General features: G+C 42.2%; 1 long non-coding RNA gene across 1 annotated transcript; it reads right to left on the bottom strand.

Annotated features, from left to right (window-relative positions):
- Positions 1-10,821: 10,821 nt before the first annotated feature.
- On the bottom strand, positions 10,822-12,592 carry LOC104211262 (uncharacterized). Its single transcript, XR_707089.2, has 3 exons — positions 12,355-12,592; positions 12,138-12,243; positions 10,822-11,407 (listed from the first exon to the last, which is right to left on the bottom strand). It is a non-coding gene; the product is annotated as an uncharacterized lncRNA (long non-coding RNA).
- Between the last annotated feature and the right edge of the window lie 202 nt (positions 12,593-12,794).

Here is a 12,794-nt window from a genome sequence, read left to right as displayed (position 1 = left end):
TCCAGGCATCGCTGTACCACTGCGAATCCCTGATCGAGGATGCACCAGAGCCAATCCTAGTGGATGTGATCTCACGCGATGCACAATATGTCGATATAAGATCCCACACTAACGAAACTATACGCCAAGAAAACCAGCAGGAAGCTCGAAAAACCCCAGCCCGGAGGGAAAGAGAGGTAGAGAGGGGGAACAGAATGGGAAAACCTCAACACATCATTCATATGAACTTTGGGGGGACCGACGTTCCTCAAGGACCCGTGATCAAAAGGACAAAAATTTTCACTGCAACAGAAGGACAAATTCGGGGCCGCATGCCCGAGAACATCCTAGCATTCAGTAAAGAAGGCATCGAAACCTTGTCTCATCCGCATAACAATGCGGTGGTAATTTCATTTATCTTGAATAACGTTCAAGTTAAACGTGTACTCATGGATCCAGGTAGCTCGGCCAACGTAATCAGGTCGAAGGTGGTAGAAAAGCTCGGACTACTCAACCAAATCATACCTACCTTCCGAGTCCTCAATGGCTTTAACATGGCCGACAAAGCAACGAAGGGGGAGATCACCCCCCCCCCGATCAACATGTCCGATATAGTTCAAAATACCAAATTTCACGTCATTGAAGGTGACATGAGGTACAATGCATTGCTTAGAAGGCTATGGATACACGATATGAGGGCAGTACCATCAACTCTTCATCAAATGATGAAATTTCCAACAAAAGACAATATAAAAATGGTATATGGTGAACATCATGTGGCGAATGAGATGTTCGCGATTCACAAGGAGGTACCAACTTCTATACCCTCCGCCTCGAAGGAGCCAGTAGACAAGCAGACCCTCGAGGGTGATGAATAAGACTTCTTCACTCCCCAAACCTTCATTGTCCCCGAGGAATCAGATGCAACAAAGTCGATGATTGAAGAACTGGTGCAAGCTGTTTTGATCAAGCATCTCCCAGATCGGAAGGTATACTTAGGAACGGGACTAACCCCCGAACTCAGGAAAAAACTCATCCAATTTCTTATTAATAACATCGATTGCTTTGCTTGGTCCCATTTAGACATGACATGGATCCCGTCAGAAATAACCACCCATCGACTAAGTGTCGACCCCAGGTTCAAACTGGTGAAGCAAAAAAAGAGACGTCGGTCTGAGGTAAACACGCATTCATCAAGGATGAGGTAACAAAACTGCATAAAATAGGGTCTATTAGAGAGGTAAAATATCCCGAATAGTGGGCTAACATGGTGGTAGTTCCCTAAAAGGGGAATAAATTAAGAATGTGCATAGATTATAAAGACTTGAATAAAGCGTGCACCAAAGATTCATTCCCGTTGCCCAATATCGACCGCCTGATCGATGCCACGGTTGGCCACGAGATCCTCACCTTTCTCAATGCCTATTCGGGGTATAATCAAATCCAGATTAACCCCGAGGATAGGGAGAATACTTCGTTCATCACAAAGTACGGTACGTACTGCTACAATGTGATGCCATTGGGGCTGAAAATGCGGGAGCCACGTACCAACGCCTAGTTAATAAGATGTTCGAACATCAAATAGGCAAATATATAGAAGTTTACATTGATGATATGCTAGTTAAGTCCCTGCGCGTAGAGGACCACTTGACTCATTTGCAGGAAACATTCGACATCCTCAAAAGCTAAACATGAAACTCAATCCCAAGAAATGTGCGTTCGGAGGGGGTTCGGGCAAATTCTTAGGCTTCATGGTGTCAAACAGGGGGATTGAGATCAACCCCGACAAGATCAAAGCCATCGAAGAAATCACGGTGGTAAAAAATGTGAAGGCCGTGCAACGGCTGACCGGGCGGATAACAGCATTGGGTTGATTCATATCGAGGTCATCAAATAAAAGTCATCACTTCTTTTCCTTGCTCAAAAATAAAAATAGCTTCGAATGGACTCTGGAATGCCAACGCACCTTAGAGGAGTTGAAGCGATATTTGACAAGCCCATTTTTACTCCACACCCCAAATGAGGATGAAACGCTGTATTTGTACCTGGCCGTATCCATGGTAGCGGTAAGTTGTATGCTGGTTCGAGAAGAACAAGGTATGCAATTCCCTATTTATTATGTAAGTCGGACCTTGGGATATGCCGAAACAAGGTATCTGCACCTGAAAAAATTGGCTCTTACATTGATAAACGCATCTCGAAAATTAAAACCTTATTTTCAATGCCATCGTACTTGTGTTTTAACGACATATCCTCTTCAAAGCATATTGCATAAGCCCGAGTTATCGGGCCGACTGGACAAATGGGCCATCGAACTCGGGGGGTATGATATCGAGTATCAGCCCTGGACGGCTATCAAGTCCCAAATTTTGGCGAATTTTGTGGCTGACTTTACGCTCGCCCTCGTGCCCGCGGTAGAGAAAGAACTTCTGCTAAAAATGGGCACATCTTCGAGGATATGGACCCTATTCACTGATGGTTCCTCAAGCGTGAAAGGTTCTGGGCTCGACATAGTTCTAAAGCCACCTATGAGAGGCATAATTAGGCAATCTATAAAAACTGCGAGGTTGACTAACAACGAAGCCGAGTATGAGGCTATGATTGCAGGTCTAAAATTGGCCAAATGCCTAGGAGCGGAAGTGATTGAAGCAAAATGTGATTTCCTCTTGGTGGTAAATCAGGTAAATGGGAGCTTCGAGCTTCAGGAAGATAGGATGCAAAGATACTTATAAAAAGATCAAGTCACATTGCAACACTTCAAATAATGGACTGTGGTCCACATAGCTCAGAAGTAGAATAGCGAGGTCGATGCCCTCGCAATCCTGGGATCATCAGTCGAGGAAGACGACATACTCCCCGGGGCTGTTGTTCAACTATCCAAATCAGTGATCGAAGAGGGCCATGCCTAGATCAACTCCACTAGCCTGACATAGGATTGGAGGAATAAATATATCGACTATCTGGAAAGTGGAAAGTAACCTGCGGACCCAAAAGAGTCGAGGGCCCTGTGAACCAAAGCAACCCGGTTCTCGCTCGACAAAAATAGAACTCTATACAGAAGAACCTTTGATGGGCCCCTAGCAGTATAGCTGGGACCGGGGAACACAGATTACGTGCTCCGAGAAATCCACGAGGGAACCTGCGGAAATCACTCTGGTGCCGACTCTTTAGTCCGAAATGTGATCCGAGCAGGCTACTATTGGGACAACATGGAGAATGACAACAAAGAATTCGTCTGAAAATGCAACAAATGCCAAAGATTTGCACCAATAATTCACCAACCCGGTGAACAACTGCATTCAGTCTTGTCACCATGGCAGTTCATGAAGTGGGGGATGGACATTGTCGGACCCCTGCCAATGGCACCAGGTAAAGCTAGACTTATCTTATTTATGACTGACTACTTCTCAAAATGGGTGGAAGCGCAGGCCTTCGAGAAGGTACGGGAAAAAGAAGTCATTAACTTCATCTGGGACCATATCATGTGTCGATTCGGGATTCCCTCCGAGATAACTTGTGATAACGGGAAGAAGTTCATCGGGAGCAAAGTAACAAAGTTCCTCGAGGATCATCAAAATAAAAAGGATCATGTCAACACCCTACCACCCATGTGCAAATGGTCAGGCCGAGTCCACAAACAAGACCATCATTCAAAACTTGAAAAAGAAGTTAGAAAATGCGAAAGGAAAATGGAGAGAAATGTTGCCCGAAGTGTTATGGGCATATCGAACCACTCCAAAATAGAGCACAAGAGAAATGCCTTTCTCTCTGGTATATAGCTATGAGGCATTGATACCGGTCGAGGTCGGGGAACCAAGAGCTAGATTTTGGCATGCCACCAAGAGCTCAAACAATGAGGCTATGACTGCAGCCCTCAAACTATTAGATGAAACGCGAGAAGCTTCACTTGTCTGAATGGCCGCCCAAAAACAAAGAATCGAACGGTACTATAATAGGAGAACTAATCTCTGACATTTCGGAGTCGGGGACTTAGTCCTGAGGAAAGTCACCCTGAACACTCAAAACCCTAATGAAGGGAAGCTAGGCCCAAGCTGGGAAGGACCGTACCGCATCCTTGGAGTTATCGGCAAATGATCGTACAAGCTCGGTACCATGGAAGGCGAATAACTCCCAAGCAATTGGAACATATCAATGACCAAATGCTATTACTTATGAAGTGTTCGATGGAAGAAATGGAAGCATCTTACGACTCTGACATCGATCCCTTCAACATCAAAGTAGTCAAAGGATAAGCAAACAGCAAAGTAGAAATCACAAGCTAAATCCTCAGCTGCACCCTAGTGAACGAACAAAGGACCATACTGCATCCCCGGAGCAAGTAGTGGAAGCACATCGAGGCTCAAAACGCCATCGCAACTAAGGTATAACTACCCCCTTTTTATTTAGGTCTCACACTAACCTATGTACAGGCATCCAATTAGAAGAATCGAAGTACCTTCGTGCTTGAAGACCTCAGGTTTTAAAGCATGTGTTGCACTATTTTCCTTCAATTGGATTTTATCCCAAGAAGGGTTTTACCGGCAAGGTTTTAAACGAGGCAACATCTATATGCTACCTAAGGAGAACTTAACAAGTATTCAAGGATTCTCTTCAATCAACCTCGAATACTGGGGGCATCATCCCGAAAGATCATCTCCCCGGAGAAATCAAGAAAAAAAGGGTCTCGGTAGGAAAATGATGTATCGGGACAAACGGTCAAATGAACCATGTCCGCATAGAATAATCGAACCCTCAATGACAAAAACATGTATACTTGTACCAAGTAATCAAAGGAGTTTCTTTTACCACAAAAAACGCTTCATGCTTCAAAGAAATCTGCTATTTTCACAAGAAACGGCTCCAAGGCCAGAAATTTTCCGAACACTCGGAAACTGACATCAGAAACTCAAAGCTGTAAGACCTCTGGGACAGAAACTTCGAGCTCATAAGCCCTCAATGAGGCAATGTCAAAAGATGGTTCTAGAGCCAAGAACTCTCGATGTCTCGAGGACTGTCGTCCCATCGAGCTATCAAAATTTTGAGGCCATAAGACCCCGAGCGGGAAACCTCGAGCCCGAAAAGCCCTCCATGAGGCATTATCAACAATATAAGCCCTCTATAAGGCATCATCGACGCTATAAGACCTCCGGGCATGCCCAAATCTGTAAGACCTCAAGCAAGGCATGAATTATACTTATACCAAGAATCTATAAGACCTCAAGCAAGTCATGAATTATACTTTTGCCAAGTAACCTATCTATAAGACCTCAATTAAGGCATGTTCAAATTTATAAGACCTTACAAAAGGCATAATCCCGATCTTAAAGTTAAGGTTATATATTCGAACTTGTAAGACGCCTAAAAAGGCATACCCTTGACATAGACGCCGAAGCTACTTCACTTGGGGACTAAAAGGCTAGAGCCAAACACAATGACTCCGGTTATAAGGCTCCGGCCAAACTAACACGATTCGGGGACGCTCGACCATTGCTATAAAATCACAGGCCTTCAATTACTTTGAAATACTTCAAAAAGAACTGGTTAACCAGGCTACCCTCAGCATAAGCAAAAGAGCTTCGATCATATCAGCTCCAAATAACAAAAAGGCTTCGAAACAATTCAGCCATCGAGCGAAACCTCCCGAGGTGCTCATCTATCGTCACATAACGGCTTATAATTGAGGTTCTTACTGACCCTACGCGTAAGAACCACTACCTCCATCTTAAATTAAGGGTCGTACTGACCCAATACGTAAGAGCCACTACAGCCAGCTTAAATTAAAAGGTCATACTGACCCAATGCATAAGAGCCACTGTCGCTAGCTTAAATTAAAGGTCGTACCGACCCTATGCGTAAGAGCCATTATTGCCTGCTTGAAAGAGGCTCGGGGCCGACTAGAAGTCACACCAACCCAACGGCCGGCCCAAACAATTTTAGGGTCGATTTCTAGACCTAAAGGTCGATAAACTAGAGTCAAGAGCCTAACTCGGTGACTAAGTCCCAAATGGTCAACTTTCGACCGTCACAAATCGCCCAACAGTGCCAAGTACCCAAAGGTTTAATCTAAGGTCCAAATTTTCGGACCAATTGTCGAAGCAAAGGAAAAATAAGAAATAATGAGAAACGAAAGGCTATTTACATATATTGCTCGCAAGGGTACATTCATAAGGCTTATAAAGCAATAAAACCCTAATCTACCACTAGGTCTATGCCTTTGATGGCTCCCTCGGAAGTTGTGCCCCCAACGGCTCCGACTGCGGTCCCAGGGTCTTCAACAGCCTCTTCCCCTTTGGGGATTTCACCTTCATCCTCGTCATCTCCAGAGCCACTAATCGACTCACTTCCAAAAGCAAGTAGGGCTACAGCCTTCTCCTCTAGGTTATTCACCCTCTCAAGCTCAGTAGACAGATCAATGCCACCTGCATGTATATCCTCGAGAGTCCACCTCCGAGATTCTAACCGAGCATGTTCCATGGCTCAAGTCAATTGTAGCTCGGCCCCTTCGGGCACTCTCCTAACCTGAGCATTTGCAGCAACATCACCCTCTTTGTACGAGGATACGAGCGCCCCGACTTCAGCTTTGATCCTGGATAGCGCAGCAACTAACTTAGTATAAAGATCTTTATATTTATTTCCCTCTGCCCTCACATCATAAAGTTGATGCCCGACTAAGACCACCTTCCCCTGGAGGTATCTCTCTCGGAAGCTATCTCACTCACGCCGTTTGAGTTCGAGAATTTCAGATTCTTTGGCTCGGAGCTCCTCCCTCATAAGGACATCCTTCTTGTCGAGCTGCGTAGATCAGCCCAAAGGTGTTAAAACGCTAAAATCAGATAAATATTTAGACAAAAGCAAACGGAAACTACATAACATGCTCACCAATAAGAGTTTTCTCACAGGACTCTGCCTCCAAACAATCTCGAAGGCCACAGAGTTCCTCCTCCTTCCTAGTGAAAAGACCTCCAAGCTCATCGGCTTTCGAAGTGAGGTTCCTGAGCTCACCCTCATAGTGAGTCAACTCAGCTTGAAACCGGGCATAGGTCTGATTATAAAGCACTTTGGTCTGGAACCATGAAAGAAACAAAGTTAGAAAGACGAAGATAGAGATGCCGATCAGAATTTGCAAAAGGTTACCTGCTCACAGAGCCTATCCATCTCACTGAAAATAAATGAGGCTTCAAGCTTAGGGTTTTTCTCAAGCGCAGCTAAAGACCCCTCAAATACATCTTTATCTCCGCTGGATGCACCCACATCAGAAGGTTCTTTGTTTTGACCATCTTGCATCTCCCTAGGAGGTAAAGTCGATATCGGAGGGGAATCGCTCACTTCAATAGCTCGGACTGGATCAATCAGGTCCATCTCTTATTTCTGGAGAGCTTCAGAACTAACTCCCCCAAACCGCCTATCAAATGCACCTCAGCCCGAGGAATATTTTGGTCATCAATCGGCTCAAAGACATTACCCGATACACCCTCGAAGACCTCTTCAGCCTGAGGTAGGACGACAACAGCATCAAGTCCCGACTTGAAAGCCACCGTCTCAGTAGTATAATGGGTGATCAAGTTTTACCCTCCCCCGGATGCTACCGAGGAACCATTTTTCTCCTCACCTTCAGCTCAGGGACTCCCCGCTACTCCTGGAGTTAGGGCTGCTGAACAGCCTTAGGTTCTTCCACTTTTGCCTTCTTGGATTTAGAATGCTCAATTGACGATTTCCTTTGTCTTTTCTCCTCTCTGTCAGGTTTCGGGGCATTTGCTTCCCCAGGCGGTGCTTCTTTCATCAAGGAGGCCTCTCCTAGACCTACGCAAATACAAATATAAACACATAAAATGAGGGCACAATCAGTGATATCTCTTCTGAGAAATTCAACTACAGCAGAAGTAAGGGCTCATCATGGTCCTTGGCCTCCCATCAAGACCTAGATAGGTCGTGCCACACACATTCGACAGATGGGAAAGTCGAATCCAGCCGGAGAATCTAGGTCGAGAGATCCCTAACCGCGCCAGGGTACACCGCGTTAGCTGCGTCAGTGGAGGAAGTCAGTTCATTGGGAAATTGATCCTAAAGGGAAAGAAAATACTTAATCCGCGTATCCACTTACGTTTTGTGTTCCACCTTTCAGGGAACTGCATCTTCTCCGCCGGGATCAGGTTCGAGATCCTAACTCGGACGAAACAATGTATCCACCCTCCGTCCCTAACCTCGTCGGTACAAGCAAAAAAGGTTTTCGAGGCCCGACATCTGAGCTTAATCAGGGCCCCTCGGAGGAGTATAGGATTGTACATTCTGACCAGATGGTCGAGGGTGAAAGGCATCCCCTTAATCATGCTCACAAAATATCTGGTCATATAAATAATGCGCCAAAACGATGGATAAATTTGGCCGAGCGTCACTCGGTATCGTTCATAGAAGTCGAGGATCACGAGGTCTACTGAAGGCGAAGACGGCTCCACCAAGCCATGAGTAAATGGATAGGTATACACACTAAGGAAGTCGGCCTTGTATGTTGTTATGTCCTGTCCCTGAGAAGGAATATCCACCAACACCGCGTCCCCCCCAGCGGCAGTCAGTCTTCACCTTCTCAGCGTCTACTACTAAACTGATATATCGGGACACGGGTTCACATCGTCCCAGTTTCGAAGAAGGCTTCTTGACCTTCAAATCGGAGATCATTTCGCAGGATCCTGGGATGAATTCCTCAAGGTTAGGAGGTAATATTGCCTTACTCTTGGACGAGCGTGGAGAAGAGGGAGGCACATCCTCCCGAGGGATAGAGATGGAAGCCTTTGCCATTCTTGTTAAAAGGTTTCAGAGGAAAGAAGAGATCGTAATCAGAGAAAGAGCACAAGAGAGAAGTAAGAAGAACTCTTTTTACAGTGGAAAATAGGGGGCGAAGGAAGAAGTATTTATAGAGGCCAAACATGCACGGTTGAGCAGGCCAAACGGTAGCTAACCGCTATAGTTAATTCAGAGGCTCTTCGAAGGTTGTATGGATTCGACTTTTGGTCATCCATTTTTGTCACATCAATCGCTTGATACGACGCGACTGACGTCACGATGGGTATATCGAAGAGGCAAGAATTCAATGTCATTTATTATCATTTCCAGTTTAAGAAATGCAGGGACTGTCTATATACGGCTAAAATCGGACGCTCTGATTTTATGATTGATATGACATTCCGTGGCTCGGAATACTCGAGGCCCAGCTCCACTCCGATCCTGAGGGCTCCCTATGTCAACCTCGAGGTGGCACAGATCGACGGCTATCAGGGAGAAGCGGAAAATTCCCGAGGCACGTGATCAAAGCTGACAACGCCTGCAAGAATAGTACAGGTCTGTACCAGACCTTTAAGTAGTTGTACCAGCTACTTTTCCTTGTAATAATGATACATGTACCATGTTGGGATTTCTTCTCTTATATAAGGTGGGCCCTTGCTATTTCTTGCACACATGATATTCAATACAAGAATAAGAACATTCTCTGCTCTCTAACTTAAACGCTCTCTATTGTCTTTCCTTTGATTTGTTACTTACATTTATTGCGTTTCATTGATTGTTCTTCATTTATTATTCATCATTGATAATAAAAAGCCCTCATTAAATCTCTTAGAACTATTAGTGCTTCATCGGTCATCTTCAGCTGAGCTCATTAGCTTAGCCCCGAGGCCTAGTATAGGCTTGCTCGAGGCCTCGATCCTCGACTACTCAGTTTGCATAGCATCTACTGCCTAACAACTAGCATAAAAATAAATTACGTATTTTTAGAATTACAAAATCAAATCTAATTATTGTTACCATTTTCGAGGTAAACCTTTCCAATAAGGTAACTTCCAAGAAATGCTCTGTTTTTTCCAGTTGTGTGTTACACTATAACCCGGTATCTTATTAGTCAATGGATACTCTGTTACCTTAGGTAGATCCCTAACTATGTTACACATCTCTTCAGGCGACAAGACATGCGGTGGCTCCTCATAATCAGTTTTGTTCTTCATAAATGCACTAGTATTTCTCCTAAACTCAAGATCCATTGGCAAGAAGAGGCAACGATAGTCAAACTATGTGTTCTTGCCTCCATGTTTCAAAGTGAATGCCTTTGTGTCTTCCATACAAGTCGGGCAAGCTAACTCTCTGGCAATTGACCACCCAAACATCATTCCATAAGTAGGAAAATTATTTATAGTCCACATCAAAGCAGAACAGAGTCTAAAGTTTTGCTTAGTTGATACATCATATGTTTCCACACATTCATGCCATAATAACTTTAACTCATCAATTAGGGGATGCATGTATACATCAATCAATTTTTTTGGATTGCGTGGAATTGGAAAAATGCAAGTTAGAAATAAATATTGACTTTTCATGCACAATTCAGGCAGCGAATTATACGACGTGACAAACACAGGACCACCTGAATATGGTGCAGCAAACACTACAAATGGAGTGAATCTATCAGCACATAATCACAGGCTAATATTTCTCGGTTCTCCGGCAAAGTCTCGAAACACTCTATCAAAATGCCTCCATGCTTCTCCATTTGACGGATGACATATCACACCATCTGGCCTTCTATGTTAGTAATGCCATCTCATATGATGAGCGAAACTCATTAGTGCATACAACTCTTTAACCTTGGTATAAAGGGCAAGTAGTGTATAGCCTTCACTGGAACCTTCTTATTTTTAGCATTTGTGACTTCTTTGTAATGCGGCTGGTTACAAAATTTGCAATTTTCTAAACCTGCATCATCTTTATAGGATAACATGCAACCTTTCTCACAACAATCAATCCTCTCCGATAAAATACTCAAATTGGAAATCAATTTCTTTGCCGTGTAAAAATCTTTGGGCAAGTCAATCTTGGTCGGATTAAGTTTATTCATAAGGTCAATGATATAATACATGCCTGCTTGAGAAATAGAGTTATCCGATTTAAAACTTTGTAATGTAACTGCAACAAACAACTTGGAATGTGTTGCTCTTTCATAAAGCGGATAACTAGCTTCCTCTAACTGTTTGAAGAAACTCTTAGCCGCATCATTTGTTTCGGATTGAGCCCTAGGGAACATCTCAAAAGCATCCCTCATAATTTTATTAAATATAGAATTTTCAACATTAATATTCTCCGTTATGGGACTACCTTCTTCACCGCTAGATGTTTTCTAAAATTGAACATCATCTACACTAGCATGACTCTCTCCATGCATAGTCCATACATAATAATGTTTCATAAACCCCTTCTTATACAAATGAACAGTAACAATATCGGGTCCAATAACTTAAGACACTTGTATTTCACACAAGAGCACCTAATCATCCCTTCAATAAGAAAATCATCAAGTGTCTTTTCCTTAGCAATAAAGCTAGCAACCCCTTCTATAGATCCATCCCGCAATCCGATACGATTCAGATGATTCCCATTATGCATCCATCTATGATACCCAATTTTAATTTACACAAACAAAAAAAATGTGAGATATTTAAAGTTATTTAGTTTATTTGAAGTAATTAATAGATTACGCCAATTCGAAGGTTCCTTTTTTAAATGTATTTATTATTTGCCAACATACTTTAACTAATATATTATATCTAAATTACAATTCTCTAACACAAACAGAAAATTAGAATTGAGATATTTAAAATAATTTAGTTTATTTAAACTAATTAAAAAGTTATATTCTTTCAAAGGTTCCTTTTTAAATATACTTATCATTATCGCAAAGCACTTTAATTAATACGTCATATTCTTCTAAATTAAAATCATCTAACACTCGAACTCTCACATTAATCCCTATTTTAAAATATAAGTCTTTGACTATACCAATTAAACTTGAATAGCTTGTTATATATTCATAAAGTCCATTTACACATCGTTAATATTTTTTAAGAAATGAAAACAAAAAGACTAAAGTGTGGTGCTTCTAGCCTTAGTATAGGATGCATTTAATTTCCATTGACTTAAGCTACCAATCTATTATTTTTATTGCTTTAGAAGCTAGCTCTTTGCATTTACAAGTACTAATGGATTTTAAGAAAGATTGTCACTTTGTTCTTATACAATTGAGGTAATCAAGATTATTTTCAAATATGTCACGAAGTAATTAGGTTTGACAATAAAGATTGAACCATTCAACTAACATATGTGAATACCAGAGAACTAACCTTGAATTTGCGAATTTTTTACTTGTTCGATCCAAACCAAGCCAAAATTTGTCAAATGGAACTCAAATATCAACCACAATCTTCACAATAACAATTAAAACAAACTCTGCAAATTAAATTTTCAAATTTGCCTCAAAAAATCAAGTCAAATAATGATATTCTAAACTTGCTAAAACTTCAAAGTCAAAAGAAGAAATCTAACAAATAAATTGCTTACCTAGATGGAAAAATACCGAAGAAGAGAAAGCAATCACATCGGAGAAGGTGGAATCATGGCTGATTCACTGAAAAAATTGAAAGAAAAAATCACTAAGTATAAAAAGATGATGGAGAGAGAGAGAGAAATAGAGAGGGGGGGGGGGAATGGGGGAATGGATCGGCAGAGGGACAAAGGGACGAGGGTTGGCTGGGGTGGCTGAAAAAGAAAGAAAAGAGAAAGATAATAGAAGAGAAAGAAAAAAACAAGGTCGGTTATATGGTTTTTAAAATAGATTTTCAACTATTTTGGTCGAAACATTAATGTTTATTTTTAATATGTTTAAAGTTTCCGACCGAATCGGTCGCAAGTTTACAATTTTAAATTTTTAAATTTTTTGCAACCGATTCGGTCGCAAATACGGTCAGCAATAAATTTTTGACTTTTAAATAGAGGCGGAT

The sequence above is a fragment of the Nicotiana sylvestris genome, chromosome 4, assembly GCF_000393655.2.
Source record: "Nicotiana sylvestris chromosome 4, ASM39365v2, whole genome shotgun sequence".
Lineage (NCBI taxonomy): Eukaryota > Viridiplantae > Streptophyta > Magnoliopsida > Solanales > Solanaceae > Nicotiana > Nicotiana sylvestris.
The sequence above is the reverse complement of the archived record's forward strand: the minus strand, read 5'-3'. Positions and strand labels throughout refer to the sequence as shown.